The 11,212-nt window shown below is 45.4% G+C and overlaps 1 pseudogene; it reads left to right on the forward strand.

The window, feature by feature from the left end:
- The first annotated feature begins 9,081 nt into the window (after nucleotides 1–9,081).
- LOC130039306 (glyceraldehyde-3-phosphate dehydrogenase-like) lies at nucleotides 9,082–10,131 on the forward strand (annotated as a pseudogene).
- Nucleotides 10,132–11,212: the final 1,081 nt, after the last annotated feature.

Raw genomic sequence — 11,212 nt, forward strand, 5'->3', positions numbered from 1 at the left:
TAGTTCTGTCTCTGTGCGCTTAGGTGACCGTATGAGATACCAGGGATCGGACCCCGGTTAGCCGCTTGCAAGGCAAATACCTTACCTGCTGTACTATTTCTCCAGCCCCTACACAACTCATTTCTCCACCCCACTTCCTCTTTTTATTTATTTATTTATATTTTATTTTATTTTATTTTTAAATTTTTATTAGTGAGACATCATGAGGTACAGTTGTAGACTTACAACTTTTTGTGCTTGGGTTTCAATTATACAATGATCAATTATCCATCCCTCCACTAGTGCCCATTTCCCACCACCACGGATCCCAGTATCCCTCCCACCCCCCATCCCCTCCATCCCACCCTGCCTCTGTGGCAGGGCATTCCCTTTTGTTCTCTCTCTCTCTTATTGTCCACCCCACTTCCTCTTTCCGTCTCATTTCCAGCAAAGGAAATAGTGTCTTGGGGAAGGGAAGACATCATTATTGTATTATCTAAGCATCTAGACCCAATTGATGACCCAGTCAAAATTGTCACCCAAGCAAATGATGAAGTCATAGAGCGGGCTTTGATCCCCGAGCAATGCTCTGACTTCTTACCTGAAAGACAGCATTTGCAACGGCTCTTCTCAAAGATGTGACTAAATTCTCAGTTATAATTTTAACTCAAGATGGTATTTTTCTGTAAGATTTACTGCTTACTCCCCTGATGTCTGATGAGGCATTTGAGCAGAATGTGTCCTTAGCTGTCCTAAAATCTAAGCTGATGCTTCCATTAGCTTGTTGACACCCTTTGGCAAAGGATATCATCTTTCTGGACTAAAGTTTCTTCATTCGGCTGGAGTGATAGTACAGGGGGTAAGGCATTTGCTTTGCACGCAGTCAACCTGGGTTTAAATTCCTGGCATCCCATATGGTCCCCCAATCACTGCCAGGAGTAGCCCTTGAGCATTGCTGGGTGTGACCCAAAAATAAAAAATAAATAAATAAAGTTTCTTTATTGGTGAAGTTAGTAATCCCAATAGCCCCCTTTTGACACCATGGTTTTGAGGATTAAATAAACAGGCATGGGACACTTAGAACAGAGCGTGTCAGAGAGACTGTACAGAGGTAAGTCTCTTGCTTTGCATGCAGCTGACACAGATTTGACCACTGGCACTACTTTATGGTCCCCTAAGCACCTCTAGGAGTGGTCCTGAGTGCAGAGTCAGGAGTAAACCCTGTGGACCGGAGCAGTAGTACAGCAGGGAGGAAATTTGCCTTGCACGCATCGGACCCAGGTTCAATCCCTGGCATCCCATATGGTCCCCCAAGCATAGCTGGGTGTGACCCAAAAAGGAAAAAAAAGAGTAAACCCTGACTACTGCTGGGTGTGGCCCCAAACACGAAGAAGAAAGAAGAAGAAGAAGGAGGAGAAGGAAGAGGAGGAGGAGGAGGAGGAGGAGGAGGAGGAGGAGGAGGAGGGAGGAGGAGGAGGAGGAGGAGGAGGAGGAGGAGGAGGAGGAGAAGGGAGAAGGAAGAAGGAGAAGAAGAAGAAGAAGAAGAAGAAGAAGAAGAAGAAGAAGAAGAAGAAGAAGAAGAAGAAGAAGAAGAAGAAGAAGAAGAAGAAGAAGAAGAAGAAGAAGAAGAAACTTTGGGGAAGTGTTAGTCCTTATTAGTGAAAAATCCCTGCTATTTAATTGGTGGGGTTTTTTTTTTTTGGCCCAGTCCAAACAATGGGTACGTGGAGACTGAAAGGGTCACTCCAATTTTAGGTAGCATTTCCCTACAGTAGAGCTAAGAGAGTCCCAAAGCCCATGGAGGATCCACTTATGCTCCAAAGCAATTGCTCACGTGACAGGCAGGTGACACTAAACTGTAGCCGGGTGACGTGTGAGCTGCCATCTTGCAGCATGGCACACTGTGCCCTTCCATCAGCAGCCTCTTGAATCTTTGCTCTCCTTTCTCCCATGCAAAAACCCACACATGAGCCTTCGAGGCCCGTTCATGGCAGCCTCCAGGCAGAACTGGTGATTCTGCCTCCTCCTCTGTGCTCGCTGCCTTGGATTACTGGCTCTATGCTAGCGCCTCTCGGGCCTCACCGGTGTTTTTCGCTCTCTCTCACTAGCGCTTTTTTTTTTCCTTTTTGGGTCATACCTGGCGATGCACAGGGGTTACTCCTGACTCTGTACTCAGGAGTTACTCCTGGCGGTGACAGGGGACCATATGGATGCTGGGAATTGAATCCCGGTCAGCCGCATGCAAGGCAAATGCCCTACCCACTGTGCTCCCTAGCACACATTTTTAAAAGGACTAAAATCCAGTGGTAAACTGGATGGATCAGACCAAGGTCAGGTTCTTAGTAAAACGGAGGCTGGGGAAGCAGGAACCCCCTCCCCCTGGCCCCAATATGCCCCAGTTCCCAAACCAAGGCTCTTTTTGTTAAATACCAGTTCCCTTAACTCCAACTTCCATTATTGAATGTCTACCGTGGGCCCTGGAATTTGTCTGCAAATTCTTTACAGATGTCATTTCTAATCCTTCCAGTGCAACACAGTTTATTCCCATTTTAAGACATAGACATAATCCAAGCGACTTATTCAAAACCACACGCCAGTCTGGAACAGACTGAGGCTTGGAGGTGAGTCAGTCTGACTTCAAACTCAGGAGCATTTCAAACACACTCATTCTGTGGGCAGACAGTTGTTGTAAGGAAAAGGAAAGAGATTACATTTTGGCATTCAAAGGCAAAGCAAGAAATCTTTTTCCCCGTTCCTGGATGCCAACGCCAGTGCATCTCTGCATGTTGACACAGCTCTGACTTTTAAATCTCTGGCTTGCTTTGCAGCTTCTTTCCCTTAGCATAACCAGTCCCACGACTCTCCTCTGTCAGATTTGGAGTTTCTGCCTGAAATCATGCTGTAGCAGTTACTGCTAAGATAACACACTGCAAGGGGGAATTCCCTTCTCCCCCTGAGCCATGGGTTTCTTCTGGGTTTATAGTACATCGTTTAGCACAGCATGTTAACTCTAGGGGCCTTGCACTTTACGGTTATGTTAATATTAATATATTTATACATCTGCATTTTGTAGGGGGCGACATGTGATGGTGTTTAGGGGCTATTTTGCCCACTGCTGTGTGCAGCTCTTGCCCGTTGCTTGGGGCCATCGTGTGGTACTGGGAATTGAAGCTGGGCCCAGATCTCCTACTTGCAAGCATGAGATGCACCTCTTTGAGCCAATTTCCCAGTCCACTAGTACTGGTTGGGAGATGGTTGGGGCTAATCGGGCAGGGCTCAGGTGTTATCCCTGCCTGTGCCAGGGACCATATGTGGTGTTGGGCATTTGAACCAGGGTTGAAAAGATGCAAGGTAAGAGCCTTAACCCTGTACTATCCCTCTGACTAAATCCTATTCTTTTTTGCTTTTTTGGGTCACACCCAGCGATGCTCAGGGGTTACTCCTGGTTCATGCACTCAGGAACTACTCCTGGCTGTGCTCAGGGGACCATATGGGATACTGGGGATCGAACCAGGGTCGGGCCGCATGCAAGGCAAACACCCTACCCGCTGTGCTATCACTCCAGCCCCTAAATCCTAATATTTTAAAAATATGTTTGCTGAACAATCAGGAACTTTGTCCTTTAATCCTATACTGCATGTCTTTCCCCAAATTATTTGCAGATGTCTCATGTTTGCCCAAAATGGATTTTGTTTCCATTGAACATATTCTGTTGACCATAAAATTCCACAGATAAAAATGAACACATATTATTTTGAACTTGCTCCTCTCTCCCAAACACCAGGTTATCGGTCATTTGCAATTAATAAAAAATAACTCAGGGGGAGCAGAAACCTAGTGCAGAGGGTAAGGTGCTTGCATTGCACACAGATGACTTGAGTTCGATTCCTGGCACTGCATATGGTCCCCCAACCACTTCCAGGTGTTATCCCTGAGCACTGAGCTTGGAGTAGCCCCTGAGAACTGCCAAAATAAAAACAACAAAAAGGAACTTCATATTATCATGGTTCTACAAAAAAAATGAAACAAAGTGTTACCGTAATGCAATGTATCTGCCAAATGAGAAAAAGCAAACTATAAGAACATTCTGTTGGTGTTACAAAGCAATAGTAAAGTCTCCAAATGCGGCAAACCCACATCATGTGCCTCCTGTCATGAGGACCGAGAAGGACCCAACACCCCTTCTCTGCTCAGCTTGCCAAAAATGCACAACCTGAATGGGCCTAATCATGAAGAAACATCAGACAAATTTGCTCTAAGGGAGTCTACACAAAATGAAAGGCATAAATTCTTCCAAAAATGCCAAGGTCAAACAATTCAAAGAAAGGCTGTGGAACTGTTCCAGATGAAAAGAAGCTAAAGACACATGACAACTAAAAGCACAATGTCTGACTTGGGGTTGGATCCTGGGCCAGAAAGAAAAAGTCAGCCACTGAATATATTATTGGGTCAACAAACAAAGTGGATCAAGGAGTATGGATTCAACAATAGCTTCATAGTCAGGCTAAGTTCCCTGGCTTTGATCAGTATGCCATGGTTGCATAAGAGATTGTCCTTGATCCTCAGAATTACACCATGAGGCATTTTGAGTGGAGAGAAATAATGACTCCAAGTTACTCATGGTTTACAAACACAATCATACATTCATATAGATTCATATATGAATAAAATGAGAGCGTGTAATACATGCAAAATGCCACCCTGGTTGAATCTGATTTAAAAAGTATCAGAATTATGTTTAGTCTATAGTCTGCATACTGGGATCCGTGGTGGTGGGAAATGGGCACTGGTGGAGGGATGGGTATTTGATCATTGTATAACTGAAACCCAAGCATAAAAATGTGTAAGTCTGCAACTGTACCTCATGATGTCTCACTATTAAATTTTTTAATAAAAAATTTTTTTAAAAAGTATCAAAATTATATAACTACAATTATAAGAGAATTATTTTGTACATATTTTGAAACTGGAGAGTGCACTTAACATTGATCAAGGTAAATATGAATATGTAAAAAAAAGGAGAGAGAGAGAACAAGGGGGAATGCCCTGCCACAGAGGCAGGGTGGGATGGGGGATTGGGGGGTGGGAGAGATACTGGGACCCGTGGTGGTGGAGGATGGGTGCTGGTGTAGGAATGGGTACTTGATCATTGTATAACTGAAACCCAAGCACAAAAATTTCTAAGTCTATAACTGTACCTCATCGTGTTTCACTAATAAAAAAATAAATAAATAAAATCACACACACAAAAATAAAATAAAATAAAATAAAATAGTCCTTGAAAAAAATGTTACAAAGAAGTGGGAGGAAAAGGGGCAATGTTTCTGAGGTGCATATGATACAGAAGCATCTAGGATGAACTTAAATCTCTTCTAACAGGCAAGCTCAGTTTATGGGACGCATTCTATCTTTGAATGTGCAAGGTGGAGGAAAAAAGAAAAGTTTTCTTTTTGTTACTTTTGCTAAAAGTAGCATTACCCAGAAGATTTTAAAAAAAACACAAAACTGTTAGCCAATCTACTAGAACCCATAGAGTGGTTCAGCTACTTGTCTTGTACAAGGTGGGCCCAGGTTTAATTCCCGACACAGTTTAAGGTCCCGGAGCACTACCAGGAGTGATTTCTGAGCACACAACCAGGAGGAATCCTTGACCACTGCTGGGTGTGGTCCCAAAACCAAAAACAGAACCAACAGAGGCTGGAATGATAGTGCAATGGGTAGAGCGTTTGCCTTGCATGTGGCCGACCCGGGTTCAATCCCTGGCATCCCATATGATCCTCCAAGCATGACCAGGAGTAACCTCTGAGCATTGCCAGGTGTGACCCAAAAACCAAAAAAAAAAAAAAAAGAACCAACAAACAAAACCTCATCCAGCCTGGTCACTGCCAGGTCCCAGCTCACCTTAATTGGCAGCTTTGACAACCTCATGGCCTCAGTGCTGGCATCATCCTAGTGGAGCTTTGACTTCTCTGTGCAAGACTCACCAGCACCCATTTCAATTCCCTTACTTCTTTGTGTGTGTGTGTGTGTGTGTGTGTGTGTGTGTGTGTGTGTGTTCTTTTCGAGGATGTGTAAGGTTGAACCATATCTTGGTGGTGCTCAGAGCTTACTTTTGTCTCTGCTCTCAGGGATCACTCTTAGCGAAGCTCAGGGGACTAAATGGGATTCAAGGGATTGAACCCGTGTTCACTTTATGCAAGGCAAGCGTCTTACCCACAGTACTATGGCTCCAGCCCCTTTTCCTGCAATGCTGTTTTTGTTTCTTTTGTTCTGGTATGTCTAAGGTTTTTTTTTGTTGTTTTGCTTTGTTTTGGGGGTCACACCCATCAATGCTCAGGGGTTACTACTGGCTCTGCACTCAGGAATCACTACTGGCAGTGCTGGGAGACAATATCGGATGCTGGGGATTGAACCCGGGTCGGCTGCATTCAAGGCAAACCCCCTGCTCACTGTCCTATCGCTCTGGCCCCTGTTCTGTTAATTCTGGATGCACGGGAGTGGGGTCCTTTTGAGAGGCATCTTCATGGAAGAGCGTGGGTTCAACGGGATCCGTGTGCTGTGCCCATTCTTTGATCATTTGAAGACCTTCAGTTCCCCTCCCACCCCGTGACCTCCTCTGGATTGCACACCCCATTTCCTTTCTCACCTCTGGTTGGCATCATGCCCTCCACCACTCAAGGTCTCTCCTTTGTCTGTGCAAACTCCCAACCCTGCATCCGTCCATTCTTTTGCTGTCTCTCTATCTTTGTGTTGCCATAACTTCCTGATTTAAAACATCCTTCCCAACTTCCTCAGAGCTTCCTCTTTCTCTCTTTTCTCTCTAAAGGTTGAGTTTCTGTGGGATTCCATCCTTGGCTTATCTTTTCTCCTCGTTTTGTACCAAATGGCCCTCTCACTTGGCTACATTTTGAAAGCATTTGGAAACCTTTCAAAAATGGTTATGCTGGGTATCTTCCCTGACTTCACTGGCAGGTGGTATGTCCTGGGCATTTGGGGGATTTCAATCACTGCAAGTGATTATAAGGAGCATCTAAGATCTTACATCTAAGATCTCTCTGTCTAATTTACATACAAGTGGTACTACATGCAAAGTATTATGTTAAGCGAAATGAGTCAGAAAGAGAGGGATAGACATGGAAAGATTGCATTCATCTGGGGAACATAAAGTAACAAAATAGGAGACTAACACCCAAGAGTGGCCTGAGATTAGTACCAGGAGTTTTGCTCCAGGGCTTGGAGGCCAGCCACACATTCTAGGAGAAAAGGGAGAGGAGCACCAAATAAAGGGTGTTGGGAGGATCCTCCCAGGATGGGAGAAGCATGCTGAAAGTAGACTATAGACCAAACATGATTGCCACTCAATGCCTCTTTTGCAAACCATAACACCCCAAAGGAGAGAAAGAACAAAAGGGAATACCCTGCCACAGAGGCAGGGTGGGATGGGGGGATGGGGGGTGGGAGGGATACTGGGACCCATGGTGGTGTGAAATGGGCACTGGTGGAGGGATGGGTGTTTGATCATTGTACAATTGAAACCCAAGCACAAAAATTTGTAAGTCTACAACTGTACCTCATGGTGTTTCACTAACAAAAATGTTTAAAAAATGTAAATGATGGAGAATGGGCACTGATGGAGGGATGGGTACTGGATCATTTTATAACTGAAACCCAAGCACAAAAATTTGTAAGTCTACAACTGTACCTCATGGTGTTTCACTAATAAAAATTTTAAATAAAAAAAATAAGATTCCTCTGTCTCCTGGGGAGCTCTACCCAATTATATTTAGAAGATTCCTGAGTCCCAGCCTTGTCTCCAACCTCTCCCTGGAACTTTGTTCTTTTCACTACCTACAGATTCCAAGGCCAATGACAGAACAGAATTATTTTGGGGGGAGAGGGGTTCCACACTTGATGCTATCATGTCTTAGTCCTGGCTCTGCACTCAGGTATTACTCCTGTGGGAGTTAAGGAAAACTTACGGGGTTCAGGGATCAAAACCGGGTCAGCTGCATGCAAGGCAAATGCCTTACTCACATCACAGGCCGGAGAGATAGCACAGTAGGTAGGGCGTTTGCCTTGCACGCGGCTGACCCAGGTTTGATCCCCGGCATCCCATATGGTCCCCCAAGCACCTCCAGGAGTAGTAATTCCTGAGTGTAGAGTCAGGAGTAACTCCTGAGCATTGCTGGGTGTGACCCAAAAAAGCAAAAAAAAAATGCCTTACTCACTTTACCCTCCAGCCCCCCTTATGCATTCTTATTATCATTATCACAATTATTATTTTGGATTCCAAGGCAACTCCCAGCTTGGTGTCTGGGAATCACTCCTGACAGTGCCAGGGACTGAACCCAGGGTGTCTGCATGCAAAGTAGGTGCTCCAGACTTTTGAAATATCTCTCTGGCCCCTAATTTAATGTTCTTAGTTTTAAATTAAATGGAGCAATGGGCCACCTGAGAAGTAATTCTAAGTTCATCAATGTAAACAGAGTCTTCTTGGGCTAGGGATATGGCTTAAGAGTAGAGCACATGCCTCGCATATGTGAAGCTTGCATTTAATATCAGGCACTGAAAAAAGCATTCTTCAAATTTTTCTTACAGTCTTCGCAGCAATTTACATAATACTGTCTTTTAAATTATGATCTGCAAAGCATTTCTTTTGTTTCAAGCAAATCCGGAATTGAGGTTAATAGCACTTTGCAAAAACCCTTTGTGGCTCCACCAACAAGCTTGACAACAAACACAGTCAGTAAATTCATTGTCTCCTTTCTGTGGTTCCGTGAATTGGTGATGAGTCACAGCATTTGCACGTATAGACCAAAACACTGTAACAGTCATATCCATGACACTCGTCATTGAGTCTGTTTCAGGGAACTGAGCAGAAATGCTTTTAGTGTGTATCATACAGGGAGATGAAGTCACCAGAAAAATATCAGTCTTTTCTTTCAGAAATCCAACATATCCAGAATTTTCACTGAATAGCTGGAATATCCTAAAACATGACATGATTTTTTTCAATCCAACTGAAATTCTTGACAGAGGTGAAAGATTAAAAAGTGTCTAAGCCAGGTTCTCTGCTCCTCCCAGTCGGACAGAAGATTCTTCTCCCACGGCGCCAGCCGCATCCCGAGACGTGATGGTCAAAGGTCGGAGTGAAAGGATTTGGCCGTATTGGCTGCCTGGTGACCAGGGCTGCCCTCACCTCTGGCAAAGTGGAAATTGTGGCCACCAATGACCCTTTAATTGACCTCAACTACATGGTGTACATGTTCCAGTATGAATCCACCCATGGCAAGTTCAACGGCACCGTCAAGGCTGAGAACGGAGAGTTCGTCATCAATGGGAAGTCCATCACCATCTTCCAGGAGAGAGATCCCTCCAACATCAAATGGGATGAGGCTGGTGCCGAGTACATCGTGGAGTCCACTGGGGTCTTCACCACCATGGACAAGGCTGGGGTCCACCTAATGGGTGGGGCCAAAAGGGTCATCATCTCGGCCCCCTCTGCCGACACCCCCATGTTTGTAATGGGCGTCAACCATGAGAAGTATGACAACTCCCTCAAGATCATCAGCAATGCCTCCTGAACCATCAACTGCTTGGCGCCCCTGGCCAAGGTCATCAACGACAACTTTGGAATCATGGAGGGGCTCATGACCACCATCCACACCATCACTGCCACCCAGAAGACCATGGACAGCCCCTCTGGGAAACTAGCGTGACAGCCGGGCCGGCCAAGAACATCATCCCCCACCCCCAGCCCCCACCGGCACTGCCAAGGCCGTGGGCAAGGTCATCCCTGAGCTGAACAGGAAGCTGACCTGCATGGCCTTCCAACATGTCCGTCGTGGATCTGACCTGCCGCCTGGAGATAGCTGCCAAATACGATGACATAAAGAAAGTGGTGAAACGGGCCTCGCAGGGAGCCCTGAACGGCATCCTGGGCGACACCATGGACCAGGTTGTCTCCTGCGACTTTAACAGCGGCACCCACTCCTCCATCTTCGATGCTGGGGCTGGCATCACCCTCAACGACCACTTTGTCAAGCTCATTTCCTGGTACGACAATGAGTTCGGCTACAGCAATCGGGTGGTGGACCTCATGGTCCACATGGTCTCCAAGGAGTAGCCCCCCCCACCCCCCCCGCCCCACAGGACCAGTCGCCCCAGTCAGAGCACGAGGCCCTCCGCCGCTGGGGAGTCCTTTCCCCTCTCACCCAACACACTGAGAACCGCCTGACCTTGAGTTTCCATCCTGACCCCGGAAGAAGGGGAGGGGCATAGGGACCCCACCTTGTCATGTACCATCAATAAAGCTACACTGCACCCCCCCCCCAAGAAAAAAAGTCTAAGCCATAGTTTTTAGGTTACGGATTAGAATTTATTAGAAAATACGGTAGTTCTCAGAGACAAAACACATCCAAAGTATTATCACTATATCACTGTCCTCCTGTTGTTCATCGATTTGCTTGAGCGGGCCCAGTAATATCTCCATTGTGACAATTGTTACTGTGTTTGGCATATCGAATACATCCCGGGTAACTTGCCAGGCTTTGCCATGCGGGTGAGATACTCTCGGTAGCTTGCTGGGCTCTCTGAGAGGGGTAGAGGAATCGAACTCAGGTCAGCCATGTTGGCTGCATGCAAGCAAACACCCTACCCGCTGTGCTATTTCTCCAGCCCAAAGTATTATACAGTAGTTTATATGACATGAATCATCTAAAACTAGAGAAAAATACTTGTATTTCTTCAAAGTTTGGATCAACTAACTTTCGATAATTGTGCCATAAGGCAATTACTTTGTAGCTTAACTGAAGATGTGGAAATTTCTGTTGTGTCATTTTAGTTACATACACCAGATGATCAAGCAATTCTACTATGCAACTAACCAGAGAACACAAAAAACTAATTTGAAAAGTTATGCACTTTTCATATGCACATATGCACACCTATGTTCAATGTAGCACAATTTACAATAGCCAAGATCTGGTAACAGTATAAGTACCAATGACAGATGAATAAATAAACTGGGGCTGGAGCGATAGTACAGCAGGTAGGGCATTTGCCTTGCACACGGCCGACCCGGGTTCTATTCCCAGCATCCCTATGGTTCCCCAAACTAGGAGTTATTTCTGAGTGCATGAGCCAGGAATAACCCCTGTGCATCGGAAAAAATAAGTGCACCACCAAACAAAATAAAACCAAGAAAGATAGATAGACAGAGAGAAAGAGAGGG

The sequence above is a fragment of the Sorex fumeus genome, unplaced genomic scaffold (genome assembly GCF_029834395.1).
Source record: "Sorex fumeus unplaced genomic scaffold, SorFum_2.1 ptg000086l, whole genome shotgun sequence".
Classification (NCBI taxonomy): domain Eukaryota; kingdom Metazoa; phylum Chordata; class Mammalia; order Eulipotyphla; family Soricidae; genus Sorex; species Sorex fumeus.